The following is a 26,289-nucleotide window of genomic DNA, read 5'->3' as shown; positions in this document are numbered from 1 at the left end:
TCTCTCTCTCTCTCTCTCTCTCTCTCTCTCTCTCTCTCTCTCTCTCTCTCTCCCCTTTCTTCCTTCATTTTTTTCTTTGCAGGTGAAGAAACAAAACTAAACAGGTGAACGGGCATGCCCAAGGTCATATATTGTCAGACCCAGGATTAGAACTCTGCTCCTCTGGCTCCATTGTTAAGGTCATTTCTGCTATATTGCTCTGCCTTCTGGTTAGAGATGGGGAAGAATAAGTATGCACAGTTGGAGGGGACCTGACTGAACATAACGTAGTTTTTTTGCTTTGAGAATCAGGCAATTTATGGGTGACCTTGACTGGGAATCCCTGGAAGGTTTAGGAACCTGGAGAAAGTGAGTACTGGGGTTAGGTTGAGAAGGAGGAGGCTCCCCTGATACTTTGAAGTTCTATGACCAAGCAGGTCACAGTTCCTTCCTAGGAAAAAGAAGAATCATTCTAGAACCATTTGGATGCTAGAAAGTATTTGGAGTTAGTCAAATCAACAAGTATCTATTAAATGCTTTCTATGTGCCAGACACTGTGCTAAGGGCTGAGAATACAAAGGAGGGCAAAAATCACTGCCTGCCCTCCAGAAGCCTATATTCTAATGGGTTAGTAAGGCCTAAGCCCTGGAAAATGCTCAGTATCTGAATGGCACATTCCCAACTATCAGTTGTAACAAGAGAAAAGAAGGGATATAACCAAAGCCAAAGGCTGTCCATCAGAGGGTCCACGTCACTGCCTTTCAGTAATGCTCACAGGTTTCAGGTGAACCATACAGGCTTAACATATCTCTTAAGTAAATACTCACCAGTAATAGCCACTAACTGAAAAAATGAGAGAGACAGAAAAAAGCTTAAAGTCAGAATAAGGTTGACAATAACAGTAAAAAATGAAATTACAGGAGATAAATTTCTAACACTTAAAAATTCTTCATAATAATATAATATTATAATAAATATAATTTGTCTCCAAAATTCTTTAGTTAGCTACCTACAGTTTAATTTCTCCTTTTTAGTTCTAGATCTACAGAAGGGAGAATACTGTCTTTCTAGTACTTTAAGGCTACACAGAAGGTAAATGAAGGTACATGAGACCCTGCTCTCCTCCCTCACCCTTATGAGAACCTGCATAAGTTTAAGTAAGGTTTTATGGAAGTCTGACCTTTCAGATTAGAGAACCAGGCCCAAAATTGAGTATCTGGAATTCATCCGTGTAGAAATTCTTCAATCTGAAGATGACTATACAGTAGTACATTTCATTGAAATTTCATTGAAATCTAAAAGTTCAAGCCTTTTCCTGAACAGGATAAGGCTTATCTTGCTCAACCAGCACCACTGACTAATTGTTGGGTATCAAATAAAGGTTTGAATGTCCAGGGATTGTTGAAGTTGCAATACAGGTTAGAATAAATATAAAGGGAAAATGGTTTGAAAACTTGGTAAAATGTGGTAAAACAGAAAACCGTTTTTGTGTCCTGCCTTGGTGTTGGAACATCTACAAATGTAACATGTAACATAGGTTTTACACATAAAATGGGTTAGGGTCAACTATGAAATGGCCTATGGAGATCTAGCAAATGCATACACAATACTGAATTCTACACATGATTCCTGTGTAGTCTTTCCTCAATGCAACGAATGCACTCATCAGGAGGAAGTGGTTGACCCCAAAATATAGCACATGTTTGAACATTTCACTTAAAAAGCATGCCTAGAGTTCACGTTCAACACAAAACCAGAAATGTTAACAGTTCTCTAATCTCAAGTCAATTACTGCATAAAAAGCTCTAAATAAAAATGGTAGCGTCTCTAGCTCTGTAAAGGACTGGGGCTGAGGAATCTATTACTTATCAGAAATTTGTAAGAATTAGTATAATTCATGACAATTAAATTCATAGAAACAAATTGTGGAGGTCTAACAGTCAGATTATAGAAGTCAACAGAACAATCACTTATCTTCCCTCAGTCTACATCATATGTATGCATATGTGTACTTATAGATATGTATGTGTATAGGTGCATATACATGATATACACATATATACACATATGCTATACAGTGAAAAGATCAGTGACTCTGGAGTCAGAAGATCTGGGTTCAGATTTTTCCTCTGACATTTACCTAGGCAATCACAAACTTCCTGGGCCTCAGTTTCCTCATATGTAAAATGAAAGGGTTAAGGTCAATGGCCAATGAGGTCCCTTCTAGGAATAGATCTGAGATCTTGTGAGACACACACACACACATACACACACACGTTTGTAAAGAATTGGAAAGGAAATGGGAAATGTTTCCTTGGGGTGACAATTTAGGTTGGGCTTTGAAAAACGTATAGGACTTAAATTGGACATGAGTGAGAGAGGAATTCAACAGGTGAAGGAGAGTAAAATTCTGACCAAATATGAGGAGAGTTAAGTGTGGGGTGGCAAAGATAAGCTATCTCATTCTAGTCCTGAATTTATTGAAGAAATTACAGAACAGGGGCGGCTAGGTGGCGCCCCGGAGTCAAGAGGACCTGAATTCAAATGCGGCCCCATACACTTAACACAATTATTAGTCATGTGACCTTGGGCAAGTCACTTAACCCCAATTGCCTTGCTTTTCCCCCTCCAGAAAGTAAAGAATAAAAAAAAGAAATCACAGAACATTTACAGCTTGGAAGGACCTCACCCAGCATCTTCCATTTACTGAGGCACAGAGATGTGCTTGCCTGAGGTCACGGACTTGGAGAAAGCCTCTGTCTCACCTGGCAGGGGACAGACTGGACTAGCCCCCTGGAACCAGATTATCGTTGCAACTGGTTGTGTTATATAAGGCAAGCAGCAAAGGATGAGAAAATGGGGAAGATGGCAGAAGTGACAAGAACCCAAAATGTCACACCACCAGAAAGCGCAAAACCAGAAAAGTTGAGGCAATCTATCACATAGGGTCAGGTGCTGAAAACAGGAACTAAAATTATCATTTGTCAGACCATGCCAAGGGACCAGCAAGGCAAAAGCATGAACCACCAAGCTAAGTACAGATTAACAACAAGACTATTTTAACACCACTCACCACAAGCCCTGGACACATCCCCTTCTGAAAAGGATTTTCCTGAACCAATCACAACATTCAAGCACTGTCAAATATGGGAGATTTGCACTCTGTCTCTGTCTCTCTCTCTCTGGACTAATGCAGAATTGAAAAAAGACTCAATAGCTAACATTGAGTTCCTAAATATTCAGATTCACTTTGAAAACCTATTATAGCAGCCAAAGAATTCTAAGGTGATTATCACTAACATTTTAAAAATTCTCTTTCAATATATTATTTTAATTAAAATCTTCAAAACGCCTGTTAAGGAGCCAAATACACATGGATAAGTGGTGCAGGGGGATGGAATACTGGACCTGGAGTCAGGGAGATCCGAGTTAAAATTCAGTCTCAGATACTTACTAGCTGTGTGACCCTGGGCAAGTCACTTAACCTCTGTTTCCTCAACTGTAAAATGGAGATAATAACAGCACCTACTTCTCCCAGGGTTGTTGTGAAGATCAAATGAGGTAATTATAAAGCACTTAGCACAGTAACTGACACATAGTAAGCACTATATAAACATTAGCTTTCATTATTATTAGTAGTAGTTGTTATCAAAGAGATATTGGTAAAGCACTTCATAAACCTTAAAGCTGTATATGAATGAGTTATTATTATTACTATCCTTATTACTTTTCCTTTTTCCTCTTATTTTATATAGGAAATCACAACTTAGCAGAAAGAGGATGAGATTTGTAGTTAGAAGTCTGGGTTTGAAACCTGGATTCTGATATTTACCAGCTGTGTGACTATGCACAAGCTGCTAAACCTCTCAGTTTCCTCATGTATTAAATGGCTAAAGTAATTATTTGAAATCTGATTCCAATACTTATTGTGCTAATGGAGACATGGAGACCCCTTCATATCTTGTTTCTATTTAGCAAAGAGCTGGATGTGGAATTAAATAAGATAACACATGCAAAACATTCTGCAAACTTCAAAACACCATGTACACACTAATTACTACTACTAGTACTACTACTGCTACTACTACTACTACTGCTACTGCTACTACTACTACTACTATTACTACTGCTACTACTACTACTACTGCTACTGCTACTACTACTACTACTACTACTACTACTGCTACTACTATGTTTGTGTTTTGACCCCTAAGTAACCATTCCCAGACTGCTTGGACAGTATAGCCACTTTTGTCCTAAGGATACACATTTGGCAGAGATTCTGTTAAAAGTTAGAGAGAAAAATGCCCTGAATATTAAGAGTTGAAACATTAGTTATTGTTACTGTTGCTGTTGTTGTCATTTCCCTGGATGATGGTGATCAAGGGCTCTTGAAGGCCATGCCGACGGAGGCAGTGCCAATCCTGATGGGTTCTATGAGTAAATAGGGCAGTGGGCAGTGGGAAGATTCAGGCTAGCTCTCATGATCATGGTTTTCTTCCTCCCACAAAGGCCACCATGTTCTATGTGAGAGGCAGGACCGTAGCCTGGGTGACCTCTAGCAGTACTATCTGAGAGATACACTGTATTCCAACCTTACATGAGATAGGAATCTAGTGCTAAGAGATTTTGTATTTACATAAGTAAATACATCTAAATGGCTCTTTTCCCACTCAATCTTAGGTTATTTTAGGTGTTTCTTCTCTTTAGGTTGTTGATCCTTTGGGGGGAATACAGCTAATATCCACACTTATTTTCCAACAGAAAAATATAGATGATTCCACTGATCTGCTTTTGAAGTTAAGAACAAACTCAATGAGGACCACAAATAATTTTCAAAGTGCCTTTGGTTTTATATTATGACTCGTTAAGGGAAAGAGACAAGGGAGAAGCTCGAGAGGAGTCAGGAAAAGAAAGAAGTAAGACTGGGTGGGAGGAGAGAGAGACAGCCAGAGAGATACTAAGGGAGATAAAGAATACGTATGACAGCAGGGAAGCAAGGGGAGGAAAAGAGATTCCCAGAAAGGGGAATTAAATAAAGAGAGACACATGAAGTACTGTCCCAATTCTGCGAAGGCAGGAGAGTCCCTCTTACAAAGCTCTTGATGAAGACTTCTGCAGCCATACTGTAGTACCACAGGCATAAACAGGGATAATCACATCAAAAATATTATTTAATGCAACAAACATTTTACAAGCATCTACTACTGTGAGCAAGTCACTGTGCTGGTTGCTGGGGTTACAAATATGAGACATGCCTCTCTGTTCTTAGTGTCAAGGATCTTGCCAAGGAGAAGACGTTTATACACATTTTCTGTGGCAAAGCTTGGTCTGTGGGCTGGAAATCCCCCATTCCTATGCTAAGTGGACGTTAATGAAAGGGAGCAAGGTGGACAGAGTTTGAGAACCATAAGCTTTAAACACCTCCTGAATCCCTACATGGGCTCGTCCACACCCAAAGGGCCCTTGGGTGGGTAGCTGAAAAGTAAGGAAGGGAAAAAGTAACAGAGGAAAACACACTTTGGCCTGAATTACTGTCTCAGTTCTGTTTAGGTTGAGAAGATTGCGGAATGCAGTGTTTTCTTGGTACAGAGATTTCCCTGGGTGACTCCTGAAATCTTTAAATATCCAAGCACGAAAGCAACGGTCCCTTTTCAACCTCCCAAAGTGGAGATGGGAAGTGTGTCAAAGGGCCCTAAGAAAAGTCATGATTGTGTCCATCAGCAGAGCTAATTAAAACCAGGAGGGTGTGTTGTGGTTCAGCATCAAGAATTCCCAGAGCAAACAGGCCAGACTTTTGCCTATTGGTGTCTAGTCTCCGGTGAGTGGAATGAGAAAAGCCCCCACTCTGCTAATGATTCAAACATAGGGGAAAACACCATAGCATTAGCAATGCTTGGGAATGAATTTTCATTTTTTTTTTTAAGGTGAGAAAATGTGCAACAGAAATGTTTTCTTTTGAAGAAATATTGAAGTCAGCAGAGCCTTGGTATATGATGGGAAACAGCAGACCAATTCTCCAGCCTTCTTTGGGGTTGGCTGTATACTTACAGGTTATTGTATTCTGATCATTTTCTCTAACCCAGATGATGGAGGGCTGAAGGTTAGGAGAAGGTTTAAGTTGTTTTTTTTTTTTAAGTCAGCCTGTATATGTTTGAGCTCCACAGGAAGCTCTGAGTTCAAATTTGACCTCCAACACTTACTAGCTGTGGGATCCTGAACAAGTCACTTCACCTCTGTCTCAGCTCCCTTATCTGTAAAATGGGGATAAAAATAATGCCTAATTGCCAGGAGTGTTGTGAGAATCAAAAAAGATAATAACTGTAAAGTTACTAAAAAAATAACAATACTAATAGAAATATTAGCTAACATTTATATAGCACTAAGTGCTTTACAATTTTTACCTCATTTGATCCCCAAACCCTGAAAGTCAGGTGCTATTGTTATCCCCATTTTACAGATGAGGAACTTAAGGTGGTATATAAATTCTTTCCCTAGATGAAGGTGAACAAGAGCACTCTTGGGGGTCACACCAGTGCAGTGCCGGCCCTGACAGGTCATATCAAATTAGGAAGACCACGGGCCTGGTGACAGACTATGAGCTTGTCTTCTGAAGACCAGCCTGGTTCTGCCACTTGCTGCCAATGTCATTTAATGATTCCTAGCTGCAGTTTTATAATTTGTAAAGTGAATCCACTGTACTCGATAACTTCAAAGATTCCTTCCCGCTCTAAAGCAATGGCCCTAAAGTTCGAAGAGGGTCATTCTCACACAGGTGGCACAGTCAAGAATTTTTTTTGGTCCCAGCAACCCTGGAAGACCATATGTTTACTAAGCTGTCAGATGGGCTGTGATTTGTCCTGGTGGAGGGGCAGTCTCTATATGGTTCAAAATGGCAGACTTGGGCCACGCATCTACTTGCTTTTGGAAGTGGATGTGGCTTTGAGGCTGTGTGTGTGTGTGTGTGTGTGTGTATGTGTATGTGTGATGGGGGGAAAATTAAGGACTCTATCCACACATCTAGATATGTGAGCAAGCATTGTTGCAATGCATACATGTAGTTGTTCACTCAATCTCGATACAGAACTGATATCTGTTGGCATGACTGAATTGATACAGAGTGAAATGAAACAGAACCAAGAAAACAGAGACAGTAACTACCACAATGTCCACAGACAGAACAACAGAATGGAGGTGAATGCCACTATAAATCACCATCACCAAGCTTGGCCCCAGGGTGAGATGAGAAAAATGTCTCTTCCCCACTTCCTTCTTTGCAAGGGTGGAGGCCTATGCATGCTACACAGTGTATACATTATCAGCCTTGGTCAGTAAGTTGGTTGCTTTTGCTGAAATGTTTTCTCCTCTGCTCTTTTTGTTTTTTGCTACAAGGGATGGATGGCTCATAGTAGGGAAGTAAGGAGGGATATTTTTCAGAAATGAAACATGACTATTGTCCTCAAACAAGTCAATCCAGCTGAAAGACTTTTGCTTTTGCCTCTTCTGGCAGTACAGATTTGCAGTGATTATCTAGCTTTGTACACCAGAACCTTAGAAGGATGGTTGACAAATCAGAAGCTCAGTAGATTTTTAACAGCTACTAGTACCTAGAATATAAAAAGTAGACTTCTTGACCTTTCCAAAGGAAGATACTTTTACACAATTCTATGAATGCATTATTTTGATCTTTAAAAATGCTGGTACTGGGCGGCTAGGTGGTGCAGTGAGTAAACGCCAGCCCTGGAGTCAGGAGGACCCAAGTTCGGTTCTGGTCTCAGACACTTAACACCCACACAAAAAAACTAGTCATGTAACGTTGGGCAAGTTACTTAACCCCAATTGCCCTCCAAAAAAAAAAATAAATAAAAATGCTGGTACCAAGGAACCTTTTAACACATTTCTCCTACATTCAGCCTCCTGGAGCCTTGCTCTTTCTGCAAATATCATTGGGTCTAATTGTTCCCTTAAGCACCACTGACTTGCCCAGGTGAAGGGTTTGAAAGATCACTAGATTTCTTCAGGTTCAATCTGTCATATGCAGAAGCATTTCCAGTTCTTGCACCAGGAAAACAAAAATGGAAAAAGCACTTGGAAGCTGTGGCCCCAAATAATTAATACAGAACACATGATATGGGAACACGAATCTTTCAGGGAGTAGGTTGGGCTTGAAAACATGAACAAGGTTGATCACTGGGTTATGAACTGAGAGAGCTGGAAGAAACCTCAGGGGTAAGGGCAGCCTTTTTATTTTACAGGAGAGCAAACGGAATCACAGAGACCAAATGATGCAACTGTAAAGCACTTAACACAGTGCCGGACACACAGTAGGCACTATATAAACACTAGCTATTATTATTAATAATAATATTAATATTTCTTGCCAAGGGCCACACTGCTAATAAGTATCCGCATAAGGATTTAAATCCAGATATTCCTAACTCCCAGTCTGCTACTCTATCCACTATGTCATCCGGCCTTATACAAGTCAATGTGAATGACAATCCATCATCTACAGGCCAGCAATGAAATGAGAATAAGCTATATGATGTCTTTGCCTGTAACTCTGTCAGAGATCTTTCCCTGAGAAGAGATGATCTCAAAGGGTTACCTTATCAAACTCTCTCTTGCTTGATCTGCTCCCACAGCTAATAAAACTACAGCATTTTATGACTCCTCCCCAAAACACCAGCGCTCTGCTCACTCAAGCTGTTTATTCGGTGGCAAAATGCTTCAAATTCCCAGACCATAAAAACAAAGTGAGATGTCGGGGCAGTAGAAGCTGTCATCCGTGAGGCAAAAGTGTAAAAAAATCAGTGTGTTACAGAATATCCTTCAATCGCACCCCAGGAGTGCTAGCAATAAAGAGGGGGGGAGTAGACTGATCGCAGATTTCCCCCTGCTGTTTGTGGTCCTCACTCTATCTAACCCCTGTAAGGTTTAATCTAAATAGACTTTTTTTCCCCCCTTCATTTGAAACTTTTCAGGCCCTAACTTCCCTAAGAACTCAGTTAAAGAGATATAAACTGAACTCTGCCCTTTGTAGCTCAAATTTAAATCAGTAGGTTCATGATTACTTTTTTTATTATTAAAGTACATGTTACCAAACTTAGTGAGATTTTATTTTCCCTAGTAAGTGCTTTTTGCAGTTAGCTAATTACTTTCTTCAAGTTCTCTGGAGGAAGCCACTTCAATTTGGAATTTACCACTAAGTTCTGAATTTCCTTAAGTTCAGAACAAATTCAATGTATAAACTTCTCCCCCCCTCCAATGTAGAATGTGGCATTTTTACTCTGCAGGCCTGTTAAAGAAGGTCTTTATTATATCCATTTTCCTCAATCTCAAAAGATGGCTCATGGTTAGAATTCATTCTAGCGTCTTTCTAAGCATAAGAAACAGCTTTTGATAAGCTAATTTGGTCAGAAAATTTAAAGAAAAGCAAGGATTTTTAAATGTATCACAATAATCCGAGTCTATATATTTGTCCTAACCTCTCCAACCCTCTTTGAACTCTGCTGTGCCTTGCTTAACTGCAAAACTCATTGTCCAATAATATTTATCATGCTATTACCTACAGGAGAGGCAACATGTGCACTAAAAAGATAGTTAAGGTGAACTGAGTTCTCTAATCCTGGTTCTGCAAATGGTGCTAACTTACCCAAAAGTCACTTACATTCCTTGGGCCTAAGCTTCTTGTAGTACTGCAAAGCCAGAGCATTTGGACCAGATGATCGTTAACATTCCTTCTGGCTGCAAAAAACTATACAATTCTGCATGCTAATATACTTAAAAACTCCACATGGAAAGGCTAGTTTGTAAATTTGGAAAGGAGTGGATTTTTGGCCTCAATTTTATGGATAACAGGCACGATTCAATTTAGCAACACAGACCTGGTATAAATGTGCATAGATACAAGGCTGTCCAATTTGTGAATTTCTCAGAATTGAAGTCAGCATCTGTTTTTTCTCAGGCAATTATTTTCACGGTAGCATCCCAATTTCTGTATGTTTCCCAGGCACGCTGGATTCTATTTTCTACTATAAGCCTATGGGAAGGTGCTAGGTATACTTCTTCATTGTTTCTGTACTTCCACAACCAAATCATTTCATCACTAAGGGTATTTTTTTCCACCAACGCAGATGACTAGACATTCTGCCCAAGTAACAGCTGTCATCACTGAGTGGCCAACCTGGTGATGAACATTGCTGCGCTTAGCTAGGCAGGATCTTTAATAGGAAATAAATAATGCATTATCAAGCCCAGCACTTTAATCCTTTCCAGCTTAGAAGGACCTGCTATCCTATCCCTTAGAAGGGATACTTCTATTCTTCCTTCCCTTAGTGGTCTCCTCTCCAACCAGGGATTAAATTAGTAGGAAGGAAGACTACCTGGGAGCCATAAAGCATCTTCTGCCCAAGGGAGACTTCAAAAACAGAGGGAATAGTAAGTTACTGTTCAATTCAACAAACATTTACTATACTCAACTTAAGAAGAACTGAGGTGACTAGGGGGATATGTCAAATGGATGGTTGAATTGGTGAACCTTTAACCTCAGTGGCTACAGTCTGTCACACCTCTACCACAATCACTTTTCAATCTGCAATGGAAAAATATACATGCCCAGAGTTTATCTGAAAATGGCTTAGTTCTACTGAAAGCATTGGACTATTTCCCAATTTTCCAGCTATCTCTTCCTTCTAACTCAGCTGTGGGCTCAGATTGCTACTCAGTACTTATGGACCAGATCAATAAGCGGTCCACCACCATCTTAGTCTGGACTCTGGCCAGAAGTGAATCTTTGGCCACTGAAATTTTTCCTGTGTGTGCCTTGAAACAAAGCATTTAATAAATTAATAAATCATTATCAAACGTTGAATTGTATTAGTTAAATGGTATGTCTACGTTCAATGAAGTTTTCCTAAATTACCTAAGAATTGGTAAATATGGGTATATCAATTTCATAGAAGGAATCGTTCAACCAATAGATTCCATATTTAATCAATCTGAGCAAAGATTCATTTCTTCTCATTGAGCAAGGTTGACATGTAAGAATAAATTTGAGCCTTTTTTAGCTATGAATCCCAATTTTTCCTCCCCAATAGAACTGTAGCCCTGGGCTCTTCTACAGAACTCCATCAGTTATATATGACCTTACCTTCATCTGAGCCCTAAAAAAACATCTCCAGAGTAAACGGGAAAAACTTAGATCCTAGCTGAAGTGTTTATAAAAACTATTTAAAAAATCATGTTTACTATGTGTCTTCACGTTTACAGATGGATGCTTTTACTTATTTATATATGGAATATATATATTGCACTCAAAAACAAAATAACTTTTTAATACCAAAGAAAACTAACCACGATTCATCTACTTTAATGCAAGGGCTCATCATTTTTCAAAACAATCAAATATTTACTAAGCACTTACTATATATAATGCACCATAATTAATTTATAACAAACTAATTAATACACAAATAGCTAGCACATATAGCGTGCCTTAAGGCTTGTTAAACACTTTACAAATACTATTACGTTTTCATTTGTTCCTTGCGATAAACCTGGAAGGTAGGTGGCATCATCATCATCATCATCATCATCATCATCATTATTCCTATTTTAGAGATGAAGAAACTCAGGCAGAGGGAGGTTAGGCAACCTGCATAGGGCTGTACAACTAGGAAATGTGAGAGCGAGGCTAGATTGGAACTCAGGTCTTCCTGTCTCCAGGTCTCATGATCTATCCACTGAATCACCTAGCAGCACAAAAGAAGGTAGTAGTGACCTGTGGGAGGGATATTTAATGCTCCCACAGTCCAGAGCAAAGCCAATCAAAAATCTAGTTCAGCTCCATGATGGATTAAATAGGGAATCTGAATGTTGGTCAAATTTAATATGCTTAGAAAAGATTAGCAATCCATCTAACACAGGGGATGATGGAGTCATGGATTCAGAGCCCAGAAGGCGCCTTTGAGTTCATCTGGTCCAGGTCTCTCATTTGACAATTAAGGATGGTGACACCTAGAGGGATTAAATGAACTGCTCAGGGTCACATGCACCAGAATTTGAACTCAGTTCCTCTGATTATAAATCCAGCACTCTCACCATTGGACCACAAGGCAACGTCCCTGCATAAAAACAAAAAAACACCCATAACATCTTGAGTCAGTGGTTATACAATAAATTGATATTTAAAGTTTCCTATTTATTGATAAAAGGTTGTATACTATATTGCATTTCACAAAATCCTATTTTGCCAACAGCTTAAGTCACGATCCTGAATTAAATTGGTCTGTGGTCCGCCATAATACTAAATCTTCCTCAAAACACCGGCATGTTAAGTTACTTAAGCAATATGCTCTCTTCAATCAAGAGAGTCTCAACAATTCTACCCTCAAAAAAGCATTCATTATTAGTCTGGAGAAGACCAGAAAAATATTTACAATGTCACAGTCCTAGAAAGGGCTATCAGTAATAAGAGTTTATAGGGGACAGGCTTTCAAAGGCCTTAAAAAATTCTTGTTCAAGGTAACTGATACTGTTTCCAGGCTTTAGGATTGGGGCACTCAACTCTAAAATTAATCTTTTTACTTTTCCTTTCTGTTTCTTTAATAATTTTTTTTGGATACTGGATGTCCCTATCCTGTCTAATATGGAAGTGAGGTCACTCACAGTTTGACCTGGAAGCTTTAATCAGTTCTGTTTCTGATATGGGATGATTTGACCCTCTTTAGGGAGTCTGGTGGATTCTCTGCTTCTAGGGTTCATCAAATTAACACAGAAACCAGATGGGCTTTAGCAGCTCAGAACCTAAACTCAAGCTATCCACCAGCCTCAGGCTCAACAATAGTGGGGCAATCATACTCAGTTTCTTTAGCAGGGAAGAGAAACTGAGGAAAGAGAGAGAAACAAAAACAACAATAAAAAGTCAAGTCTATATTAGACCGCAGCAAGGCACAAGAGCCAATGTCTATCTCCATGAAAGGGTCCTTCAGTGAGTACCTGCCCTGTCATCTAATCAAATTTATTGGAGGAGACCCCTCAGATCCTTTCAAGAATTCACACTAACACCTAACTTCCCTTAGTATCATTTGGAAAATGTTTCTCTCTAGTTGAGGGTTTGAGCACCCTGAAATCCAACAGCAACAGATCCCTTTCCCTAGATTTGGTCTGATGTTCTACAGTTCTCTTAGGAAAAGGGTCTGAACCAGGGAGGGGGAACTTGTAGCCTCCAGGCCACATGTGACCCTCCAGGTCCTCAAGTACTACCTTTTGACCAAATCCAAACTTCACAGAACAAATCCCCTTAATAAAAGGATCTATTCTGTAAAACTTGGACTCAAGCCAACATGTGGCCTCGGGACGCAGGTTCAGCACCCCTGATCTGAACACTCAACACAACAAATCTTATAGAGGTTAGTTTTCGTGCTCATAATTTCAATATTATACAACAAGTATTAGGACAAATTGAAATTTCTTCATTTCCTGACCCCAGGAGAAGTCCCTTACTCTAGCTGAGTCATGTTAGGCCCCAAGCATGCTTGTTCTAACTCAGATGAAGCCCAGTGGTCTAGAATAAATCGAGTTTTTATGAATTAATTTACTCTCTGGTTTTTTCAAAAGTTTGAATGAACCTCGTTTTAAACAACCCTATTCAATAAAAGCACGGTGAGTCACAGGTTTGCAAACATTTACAAACGATGATGGGCCAGACAATGAATTTATCCTGCCATGGAATTAATATCTACATTAAAAACATAACATTTAGCTGACCGAGGTCCATCACTGACAAAGTTTAAGTAGCTGGATCCACATCATGCTGAAATAGAAAAGAAAATGGTGCCATCTACAAACTGCTCATTCACTGGCATTATCTCAGAATTAGCAGTAGTTAATTTTAGGTTCTTTGGTACAGATGTAATACCTTGTTAACAGCAATGGCTTTGGATGCACTGAATCACACTGGAATTCCTTGAGCTGCCATAATTACCTGAGAAGAGATTTTTTTATTTTGGGGTTTTCTTAGTTTTTTGGTTGTATAGAACACTAATTAGCTTTGGGTTCTGTCTCTTTTTAAGTGCAATCGTGATGTTAATTTAATTAAGGACTGAACACTTGTGTGCCTGATGGAAGCCTGATGGAACTTTATTTTGTTGGAACAGTTGGCTTGTGAGATATTTCTGGTAAACAGTTATGTTTTTTTTAAACAATTAAGTTGTTTTGGTATTTATGAGTACCTGATATAAATAAAATACCAATCCCTTAGAACTCATAAACAGCTTCTTTTCAAATACTTTTTTTCAGTGTCCCAGAACTTCTATTGGGGCATTTGGAGAGTGTTCTAGACTGTTTGAACATGTGAATGCACGGTGAAATACAACTGACAGGCAGGGAAGGAGGTCATGTTCTCCTTCTGGTCAGCTCTGGTGTCTTGTAAACCTACGTATCTTCGGGCTGCCTCTTGTGGTTAGAATCAAGTTCTGGCATACATCGAGACCTTGAACTGATATGGCATCCTGTCCTCTCACTGAATGAGTTCTCTGTCCTGCCCCTGACCTCGCTGCCTGATGGGCAGGCACTGGCACCAGCACATGGGGCTGTTTGAATACCCCTTTATTGGTTTTCTAGATTTTTCTTTTTTTATTTACATAGCCTTCATTCTCTGGCAAATGCAAAGTCATGGGGTTTGGTGATGAGTTAGATATATTTAATTTTTACTATTAAACTGGGGAGCCCCAATAACACCAATCTGAACCAAAAGGAGAAAAACAGCTTTCTATAGAATGGTCCTTCTGGATTCACACTAAGCCCCCTCAAATTAACACAATGAGGAAACACTTAATAACATTCACTTAAAAATGACTTTCAATTAATTAAATTATACCACCATTTATTAAATGCCTACTTTGTTCCCTGACACTGAGCACTGTTAATCAGTGTTGTAAAGCAGCTTTTTAAAAAATGATAAACTATCACCACTGATAAGTGATACAGTGGATAGACTTGGGAGTCTGGAGGGAGTCTTGAGTTTGAATCCTGCCTAATAATACACTTATTAGCTGTATAATCCTGGATAAGTCACTTAACCTCTGTTTCAGTTTGTGAATCTGGAAAATGTGGATAATGACTGCATTTATCTCCCAGGGTGGTTGTGGGAATCATATGAGATAATGTGAAAAACATTTCACACACCTTAAAGCATTTTATAAATGCTAGCTATTATATGTACATTACATACATACATACATATATAAAATTACTCCATGCTAGAAGAATAAAATTTCTCTTTGGTACAAGTACATGGAGGAGCTTTAAGAAGGCCACCATGAGTAGCAGTATCCTCAGGAGGGAAACTATAGTGAGGCCTACATCTTTTGATGCCCCTGCCCAAGCAACTCTGACAAAGGAGTATTGGGTTTACTTTTTCCCTTTAAATAAGTAAGTTTCATTGGTGCTTTTTGTTTACACCCCCACTTTTACATTTAAACTATCCCACCCCACCCTCGCTTATAACAAGCCGAGTCTGCCAACACAGTGACCTCATATGACAGAGAATGCAACATTCCACACCCCAAATCCTCCACCCTTCCACCAAAAGCAGGGAGGCCCTTCCTCAGCTCTTCTCCAGGCCGCAGAGGGACCATCACAATTATTCTGTTTTCAGCCTCTTTTTAATCATTCCTTTTTGTTTACATTGTTACAGTCATCATCATCACGTATATTGTTCTCCTGGTGGTAATTCAATACACACTGATTCACACAGACTCTTGTTTCTCTGAAATCCTCCTATTCATTATTTCTTATGGCCCAGAAATATCTCATTATATTTGTAGCACCATTATTCAGTTATTCCCCTGATCAATGGGCACTGGCTTTTTTTTTTTCTCATTTTCTGTCATCACACAGGGCCGCTAGGACTATTTTGTCACATTTGGGGCACAACAGTTACCTCGCTTGTGCGTGGCCCCTCGGGGGCCCCCTCACCCCTCTCCAGGTGCACATCAGCTGCCAGGGCTATGAGACACTTCACTGTGAGCCTGACTCCCTGGGGATGATGATAACCTCCCAGAACGAATTCCTCAATGAGTAAACCATAAAAACTAAATTTTGCACATTGTAGTCTAAGTTTTATTCCATGAAAAGAAGAACATCTGGTCACCATTAGATTACAAATGCACTGTCCTTTTCCTCTCTGTATCTTCCCCAGTATCTGGGGCATCCACAGTAAATCGCAAAATTTTAAAAACTAGAAGGAATATCAGAGGTCACCTAGTCTAATCAATCTCTACCCCATCTCTGACTAGTGGTCATCTCTCTGTCTGCTTCAAGATTCCCACTGACATTGTGCTTAGTACTCTGTTACCTAATTGTTAGGAAGTTACTCCTTATTTTGAAAAGAAATCTGCCTCTAAAACAAATCACAAAACAAAACAAAACCATCATAGGATGTCATCTAGTCCAGCTTTCCCACCCTCATTTTGCACCAAAGAAGTGAAAGTTAAGTGACTTCCCCAAGGTCAGGCAGGTAGAAGGTGGCAGTTAGGATTTGAACAGTGCATTCCACCTTGAAATCCCATCAACCTTCCATTGCACCATATTGTCTGCTTCAGTGTCCCTCTTCCAAGCGATGACTCTTCAGGTATTTTAAGACTGCAAGCAGTAAGAAAAGGCACTGAATTTTGGTTGGCATCCCAGCTCTACTGGGTAGATCGTTTTACTGCTCTAGGATGAGGGAGTTAGGCTAGGATCCAAAGTCCATCCTAGTTCTAAATCTTGAGATGCTCTTATATATTTCTCCATAGTATCAGACTGAATCATTTACTACCCCTTTTCTAAAAAACTGATGATTTGATTGAAACCTTTTATTACATCACTCTTACTTCCCAATGACCCCCTACGCCAAACCCTTCCTTATATCAAATATATTTAAACAAAACAAACCAACACATTGGCATTTCCAATAAAATTTAGTGGACAATAAATAAATGCTTGTTGACTGACTGGCTGGCATATGCCTCATTCTGAAACTCTGGTTCACCTTAATTCTCCGTTAGGAGGAGATGTGTTTTCACCGTCAGCCCTCTGATCTCAGACTAGTCACTATACTGGTCATAGTTCTGTTTGACTCAGTGGTCACATTATTGTGGGATCTCTGTAAATAGTTCTTAATTCCACTTACTCTGCTTAGCATCTGTTCATACAGGCCTTTCCAAGCTTCTCTGAAAGCCTCAGAGTTGCCAGCCACCTTCTCTGACACCAAAAAACCCAATGTAATGCATGTGAGGAAGGGTCTCTTCCAACTTAGAGACAGCAGTTTTTGAAGGGAAAAGAGTAGGACTTTTGGAGTCCTAGGACCTTGATTCAAATTCTGCCACTTTCCCTGACTAACATTATGACCTTTGGTGTAAGTCAACATCTCCTAGCCTCACTTTCCTCACTATAAAATAAGATATTTGTCTTAGATGATATCTAAGATCCTTTCTAGTTCTAAAGCTATGATCCTATGAATTCTTAAATCCCTTAGACCAGGGGTGGGGAACCTTCAGCCTCAAGGCTACATGTGGCCCTCTAGGTCTTCAAGGCCGGAGGTTCCCCACCCCTGCCTTACACCTTCTTTAATTTCACCACATCCACCCAATGGTGTCAAGAATCCAAAAGAATATGATTCTCTAATGCAAGACTACTAAGTATTAGAGGCAGGATTCAAATTGGGGTCTTCCTATTTTCAATTCCAGCACTCTAGCCAGCATGCCACACTAACATTTCAATACTCTTTCCATGAGGAAAAGGAAACAGCAAAAGTTGAAATCCTCCAGGAAAGAAGGCAAAGCCCCCCCAAATCCCCATGCATCATTTTAAAAAATCCTCAACTATAACTGATAGGTTGATGCAATGGTAATGACATGGGAGGAAATCTGCTCCCATATATTTTAAAGGATTATCTGGATCAGAGATTTGCAGATATGAACCCCTGGCCAAATCTCAGATCTGTAATCTAAAATTCTGCAAATGTAAATTGTTCAAGAGATCCTCAAATGGTGAAACGGTCAACTTAAATATAGGTGAATGAAATAATACGAAGAAAGGAAGTTTGGTAAGAACTGAGGGGTCAGAGGACAAGAAAAGTCACTCTCTTACAATACAATTATTTAATGTTTTATTTGTTCATATTTAGTCAGTCATTGCTTAGCTCATTCAATCACAGTTAGGGCTCAGAAAAAAAGTTTTAGATGATGATGATGAAGTTCCACTCCTAGAAATCTGATGGGGGGTGATGGACTCTGATGCAAGATAAGTGTTCTCTTCCCCAGACTCCTTACTAATGGAGGCAGAGAAGGAGGACTCCAAAATTTTCGTCAAGGTAGAGACTCCACCTCATTTATCTTTATATCACCCTCAGTATTTCTGTATGTAGCAGGTGCTCAATAAGTGATCAAGTGTTAGAACTATGTGGAATTTGAGAGGTGATCTAGTCTAACCCCTTCAATTTAGAGGTAAGAAGGCAGAGTCCCAGAGAGCAGAGGTGATTTGCTCAAGGTCCCTTAGCAAGTTCACTGGAGATCTCCTGATTCCCAAGTTCATGCCACTATGCTCCATTCCAGTGTTCCTGGAATCTAGGGAACTCCACACCAAGGCTGGTTCTGACATGTCCTTGCTGAGTAGCGTCTTTGTTGATGATTCTGAAACTCCCTACCTTCCCACATACATCCTGATCTTATAGCGTCTCCCAGAACTGTAGCTAGCAATTCTGGCACCTGGGGCAAGCACTGCAAAATTGTACATTGGTGAAAAAGCTATGGTATGAAAGGCACCATCAAATCAATGTCTTTTTTTTTTTTTTTGCTTTTTTGGAGGGATGAAGGCAGAGCAACTGGGGTTAAGTGACTTGCCTAAGGTCACAGGCTAGTTTTTGTGTTAAGTGTCTAAGGCCAGATTTGAACTCAGGTGCTCCTGACTCCAGGGCCAGCGCTCTATTCACTGTGCCACCTAGCCGCCCCCAAATCAATGTCTTATGAGAAATTCAGTTGTGGGCTAGGCAGAGAAGACCTCAAGGAAAGAGAGGCTTGGACCTCAGGATTTGGGACTTTAAGTTGTCTCGGGGCCATCTCCGAGGCAAATGTCAGTAAGGAGAGAACAGGATAGAGCCAGGCCAAGTGGTAACTGAACTGGGGTGTGGTAGCTGAGGGGAGGAAGCAGAGGATCTGATATAGCTTACTATTTTACCTAATCTTTTCTTGCTAATTCTAATTTTTCCTAGCTACCTACTGAAGGTATACAAGAGCTGTCAGCCCCTTCTACATTTTGGCACCCTGAGCAAAGCCCCAGTCACCCTGTCCTAGTGATGGTGCAAGGTCTACCACACCCATACAGCTTCTAAGATATTCTCTACAACCATGCTGAGGTGGTGATGCTCGTTCTATGACTAGTCTAAACCAGCACTGAAGGGGTCTACAAGTGGAAAAAGTTTAAGAAGTCCTGGTCTAAATAACTAACAGAGATAGGCTTTCTTCTCTTTAGTCTTAAGTTCTTAGTTTGACTGGTGATGGAAATTCATGACCTAAGCTCCACATGAGGCAGGCTGCCACTTCTTCATGAATAATGTCTTTTTTCTTCCTTTTATGTCTGGTTGGTTGGATTTTCTGCCCATTCATAGCAAGGATTTTTTTTTAATCTCCAAATACTATATTCCTAAATCCATGAACAACTTAAAAAGACACAAGACCAAAAGCTATTCCCCAATAGATACATGATTCTCAGAAGCATTGTAAACTATTAAGAACCACATAAAAGAAATGCTCTAAAAGTCATAACAATAAGAAAAATGCAAATCAAAACAACCCTGCAGTTTTACCTCATCCCCAGAAAATGAGCAAAGCTGACCACAGACAGGAAGTCAATGTTGGAGGGGCTGTGAAAAGTAGGCACACTCAGGCATTGTTGCTGCGTTTGTGAATTAGTTCAATTATTTTGGAAAGCAACTGAGAATTATGCAAAAAAAGTGACTAAAATATCCATTCCCCTTGACCCAGAAACTCACTAAGCATATATTCCAAGGAGATTGCTGTTCAAATCCTGGCTCGGAATCCTCATACTAGCTTTGTAATCTTTGGCAAGCTATTTCACTTCTATGGGTCTTAGTTTGTTCATGTGTAAAATGGGATGTGTATACTAATCTCCCTTTCCAATAATATGGGAAATTTAACTGATATCTTTCAGATACGATAGTGTCCGTTGAAAAAGTCTCTCATATCATAAAGTAATGCAAATAAATCACAAATACACTCACAAATTAAATACTTCTAAAGTCCTAGATATCAGATAATTAGAACAGTATATGGAAGGCTGGAAGGAACCTCATGACTCTACATATCCAGTTCTAGTCACCTGCAACACCTTTGGAACATTTCAAAACTGGATGTCCCAGAGACCTCAAACTTAACATGTCCCAAAGTGAACACACTATCTTTCTCCCCCCCAAACCCTTCACCTCTTCTGAACTCAACCTCTTTCAAAGGCACCACCATCCTCACCTAAACAGTCTCTGGTCTTATTCTCAACTCCGAATTCTCTCCTTCAGGCTACATAATAATAAATAAAAACAGCTAGCATTTCTGTAGGGCCTACTATGTTACCAGAAATTTTGGTAAGCACTTTACAAACATGATTTTATTTCATCATCACAACAACCCTGTGCCACCTAGTGCCAACCATCAATTACCACATATTTGCCTTTTCTATCTTCACAACACCTCTCCCATCAAACCCCCTTCTCTGCGGACACACAGCTAACACCCTAGTTCAAGCTCTCAGCCCTTCTTGCCTAGATAATTGCAAAAGTCTCCTAGTTTAAGTCTCTGGTCTATCCTATGACACTGAGCTGTCAAAGTAACTTTTCTAAAGTGACAATCCAACCATACAATTCCCTCACTCAAGCAACTCCAGTGGTTGCCCATTATTTATTACTGCCTCTAGTTCTGCATTTAAAGCCCTACACAACCTGGACCCAATAACAGTCCATCTTTCATCCCCATGCCTTTTCACCAGATGCCCCAAAGGCCTGGAGTCCACTATCTCCTTATCTTCATCTTCATCTCTGATTCTTCTCCTCCTTCAAGATGCAGCTCAAGCATCATCTTCTGCAGGAAGCCTCTCTTGAACCCCTCAACCGTTACTGTCCTACATCTCAAACTACCTTATATCTAGCTCCTTTGTATTTTTAAATATTTATTCACTTTATATTTATGCTGCATATATTGACATATGCACTTGTTTCCTCCATTAATGGATGTAGAGGAATATGATGTGAACAAAGGTAAGAAGATAAGTATATTTAATGGAAGCTAGAGTGCGATAGGGACAAAACAGAAATCCAGATGGTGTCAACTAGGATAGTGGTATCAAACCCAAACAGAAACATATCCCCGTGGACTGCATATTGATTTAGAAAACCATAAATTTACATTATCTAGGTTGTATTCTATTTTAATTTATTCTCTTAAATATCTCCCAATTATATTATAATATGGTCCAGACCACCCTCAAGAGTATTGCCTGTCGATGATGAGTGGGACACCTCTAGTCTTGTACATTTTGAATGGGGAATATATATTTTCAGTGGGAGGGTTCAAGGAAGGTTTCATGGTGACACAGGAGATGAGCTATGAAGGAAAAGAAAGACTTTGAGAGGTAGACAGAGGCAAAGATGGGGAGGGAATTCACTCCAGGCACAGGGGATGGGAGTCTGGGTAAATGCACCAAGGAGGAAGAGAGAGGGTCAAGTCAGGGCTTTCTGGTGGTGCAGCGTGGTAAGATCAGGTTGCCCAACTGTAGGGGGAAAAATGCCAAGGAAAGGAGATCTTATTTTGTTGAATAGGAACCACTTAGGATTTTAGGTCAAAGGGATGAGTGACAAGGTCATTAGATTATTGCAGCAGCTATGTGAAACATGTATTGAAGTAAGGAGAGACTGACGACAGGGGAAAAATAAATTAGACACTATTACAAAAGTACAGGAAAGGTAGTAAGAAGAGCGGACAGAAGAGGATGGCTAAGAAATCACTGGGTTTGGAGACTGAGGGTATGGATTTGTGCACTGGCTTTATTCCTGTAAGCTGTGTAATTTCCATTTCCTCACCTATAGAATAGGGTGGGTGGGGGTTATCTGGATTAGAGGACCTCTCAGGTTCCTTCTGGTTAGTTCTAACTCCCACCATCCTATAAGTATCTAGGATCCTGCCGAGTCATGGAAAAGAATGCGTTTCATGAGATAAACAAAAAGATTCTTTGGTAATTATATAATTGAGCATATGTAAAAATGCCTGTGCTGGTAATTTAAAGAATGAAATATAAAAATCACTTCAAAATTGCAAACAACTCACAAAGCGTTTTAGGCACACACATAAAAAAAATCAAAATTAAGGTGGAAGAAGACTGGGAAGTCACTGAAAATAATAATAGTTTTTAAAGGCATTCACTTACCTAGCTGTGTGACCCTAGATAAGTCACTCAACCCTCAACTGTCTCCAAAAATAATAACAACAGCACAACAAATAAAAATAAAAGTACAGCGGTTTGAGAAAAAATTATTGGGATATCAAATTACAAATTAGGAATTTAGAGACCTTGCCATTTGTTGCTTTTTCTAAAATAAATTGCACGGATATAGCAATATCTGGGCCATAAAACAGCCATTAAATATTTATTAATAGCCTACTATGCACAAGGCACTGTGCTAAATGTTTTGGATACAAAAAGAGGTAAAAGACAATCCCTGGCCTCCAGGAATTCACAATCTGATGGGGGAGTCAAGAAGCAAACAACAAATGGGTACAAACACATAAATAATTAATAATAAAAATAGGGTAATTAAAGGCAGGACAGGTATCTTCTAACATAGTACACATCCTAAATACAAATACACTTTAATGAAACCCACATAAACTGGAAGAAAACTAGTTAGACACTGAATTTTGGATTAAGCAGACCTGTCAGCAAAAGACAATCTATGTTATGAAATTGTGTTTCTTGAGAGATAATTATGCTGGAGACCTAGAATCTATTCTTTGTGACCATACTCTCCCTTAACTAACAAGACAGATAGGCTCTCTACAGAACCTTGGGTAAGTCAATTCTTTATCTCAAAAGTTCCATCTCCTAAATAGAGGCCTGCCCATCTCATGGCCCAGAGATATACTATACTCTGAGGACTAAATAACTATTTATCAAAATACTCTGGACTTCTCAGAAGCAAAGGGGTACAAAGGAATCAATAAATTAGAAGCTTTCTTTGGATCTTTTTCCACCTGGAATGAGGTTAGGCAGACTTTTAAGTTTGTAGGGTAACGAGCAATTCTTTTATATATTAATCTAAATATAGTCAGCATTCATTCAAGTCAGAATTGGAAGAGGTTTTAAAGATCCCTAGCCTTTTACAGTGGAAAAAACAAAAAAAAAAACCCAAACCTGAGGCTTAAAAGGTCTAAGTGCCTTGTCCAAAGTCACTAGTTAGAGATGGAACAGTGAAGATTAACCAGGTATCCTGATTCCCCAGATCAATGGACTTGTGTTTTTAGGGTAGGGACATGTGATGTTTTGGTTTTAAGAGACAAGGATATATATTTTTTTTTAATGCCAGGGACCGTAAAATGAGATCTCTGAATTTCTTTGAAAATGCTTAAAAAAGAATTTTAATTAAAACAAGACAAATTAAGTAAACAAGTCTCACACCCCTTTTCTCATAACTGGCATATTTACCTCCTCACAACTGTATCAGTATGTTCACCCCAAATTTATAATGCTGCCCCCAAAATCCCTGTTGTTACCGTAAAGCTACCAGAGAAACACAGAGGTGTTTATTGAAGAGGTGACACAAGGGTCCTCGCTCTAAAATTTTTGAATAAAGCCCCCAAATTTAAATTTAGTCTTGCCTTGAATATTTAGCACTGACTTAAAATTGGCTACAACAAAGAACTCCAACGGCTGTGAAATAAAGACTGGGTTACTGGGTTTCCATGTTATAATCCTGTACTTCTCTGAATACTCTAATTTTATTTTTCTGACTAGTTCCTTTATTATGAGCACATGCAGGGACACCGTCACCTTCACCATCTAATGTCTAAAGAAGCACAACCACGTGTCTCCCTCACACCACTCTTTTCAATGGGGGATCATCGATTCAACCGCACACAACTGGAAAGCTTACCATGAGCCACCACCTGCCTCCAGTTCCTTATAGAAATTTAGCTTACGGTTGCTATAAAAAGCAAACACGTTGGGGGAAGGAGCTGTAGCATTTATTCTTTCCCCAGTGACTTAGCCGATTGCCTGGAACATAGAAAATGCTAAATGTTTTCTCATCGATTGGTAAAATAAAATTCATCCTTGTGATTTATTCTCATCAACAATACAGGGTTGTAGCCAATGACTTCCTGAATTTTACTTTTTTTTTTAACTTAAAGGGAAAAAATGATGGTTTTTAACAATTATAATAATTAATATTTATATAAGATTTGCAAAGGACTCTCTACGTGTTATCTCATTTGCCCAAGGGAAGTGGTCATCAGAAAAAAACAAAATTAGATGATTCAGAGAAGAAATCCTAGCAGCAGAAAGGTAGCTAGGTCCTTAGGTCACAACCATTTGGGTTCTTTGGGGGTAATGCTAGGGACAGACACGCTCCAGTCCTCTCCCTCTAGAATCACACCCACGGGGCTAAGATCGCCAGCACGGTCCAGATCAGAACGAAAGCCAACCCAAGGCTTCCTCCAGGTTTTCCCAGACAAGCTCCAGGTTTATCCGACGGGTGGGCAGCTCTGCCTCCTGCAGCTTCTCGGGGTTAAAATTGGGATAAACTTTGAGCAATTTTCTTGGCAGGAAGTTGTGCAAATTTGGCGAAACAGATCTAGGGCCAGACACGCGCCTAGCACCCGTGCGAGTTTCGGGTGAAGTGGGAGCGAGGATGGCGGAAGGGCGCCCCTTTTTTTTTTTCCCACTTCTTTAAGGAGTAAGTTCCCTGTACGTGGAAATCCCCAGAAAAGGCGAGGGGCGCTAAGATCGGTGGGACCTAGGGAGGCTGGCGGCCGTTCCCCTCTGCCTGGTGTCCCCCACCCCAATGGAAGGGGCCTGGGCGCCCCATCTCAAGGTCACCCCGGGTCTCGGGTGGGTGAGGGGCACAGGCGTCCCAGCCCCGGGCGCCCCTGGCCCCCGCGCCGTCCGTGCATGGAGCTTTACCTTGGCGAGCCTCGGGCGCGGTCTCTTCTGCTCTGATACGGTCGGTGGGAGGCCGGCGCGGAGCCGGAGGGAGGATTCAGCTGGTCCCCAGGCGAGCTGGGGCTGTGAACTCTCTTGCTGCGCTCCGGGGAGCGGCCTCGGGGAGGAAGTCGGCCAGCCCCGTCCCCCCGCCCCCCGGGAGGCTGTCGGGGGCTTGGAGTGCCAAGTTCGCACGTGCGTAAAGACGCGTGTGGCGCGCCCCGAGCCGAAGCCCTAGGAAGCTGACCGGCAGATCTGGGGGTCACTTAGCCTACACTGCCCTTCCCGATCCTACGCGCCCCTCCTGTCTGTCCCTTCCCCTTCCTCTCTCTTCCGGCTGGGGGTGTGGGAGTAGGACAGTTAAACTGGCCTCTGCGGTCACCCGAGCCTCGACAGTTCCCCTTCCTAGCACACGGGGCTCCCCGCTCAGGCCCGGTCCACAATCTGGGCTGCTGGAGCGGAGGCAGGGCACAAATAACACCCTTGCTCAGGAGTCATTGGGCAACCTCCTCTTCTATTTACAGGGTTTCCTGCAGCCCTTGAGCTCGGCGCTTCCTCTTTCGGAGTCACTTAAGCAAGTTCCCAGCCACCAGACATCCAAGGACGCGGAAACTGCGGGGCTTTCTTGGGAGTAGGGGTCGGACCCCACCTGAACTCCAGCAGCATCTGCTCCCCTTCCCGCACCCCCTTATCCCTCTCAAAGTTAATGGCAATAAGAACTATTATATGAAACTGCCAAGTTTGCAAAAACACTTTTGATACTCTCAGTAACACTGCCTTTATCCCTATTTTACAGTTGGGGAAACTGAAACAAAGAAAGGCCTGATTTAAACTCGGGTTTTGCCTGATTCCATGTCCCTGGCACTATCCACGGCTCCGCCTTGGATCATGTAGTCGCCTTCCACAGCCGAACCTAGCAGGCAGGTTAATAATGTCTAGTGTTTACCTTCTGTTTTAAGGTTTTCAAAGTACTTAATGGTATGTTATCCTCTTTGATACAGTGGGAGGTTGCGAGAGTTTAAGTGATTCCCCCAGGGGCACAGGTTGGTCGGCTGAGGGCGGCGG

General features: G+C 40.7%; 1 protein-coding gene across 1 annotated transcript in view; it reads right to left on the bottom strand.

The window, feature by feature from the left end:
- Positions 1-25,664, bottom strand: part of APBB1IP (amyloid beta precursor protein binding family B member 1 interacting protein) — a 121,222-nt gene extending 95,558 nt beyond the window's left edge. The window contains exon 1 of the mRNA XM_069086336.1: positions 25,207-25,664. The gene's annotated coding sequence lies outside the window, so the exon portion shown is untranslated. The remainder of the gene's footprint in view (positions 1-25,206) is intronic.
- Positions 25,665-26,289: the final 625 nt, after the last annotated feature.

This window comes from Petaurus breviceps, unplaced genomic scaffold, assembly GCF_028583685.1.
Source record: "Petaurus breviceps papuanus isolate PSGF00001 unplaced genomic scaffold, PetGlider_PUasm1.0 178, whole genome shotgun sequence".
Taxonomy (NCBI): Eukaryota; Metazoa; Chordata; class Mammalia; order Diprotodontia; family Petauridae; genus Petaurus; species Petaurus breviceps.
The sequence above is the reverse complement of the archived record's forward strand: the minus strand, read 5'-3'. Positions and strand labels throughout refer to the sequence as shown.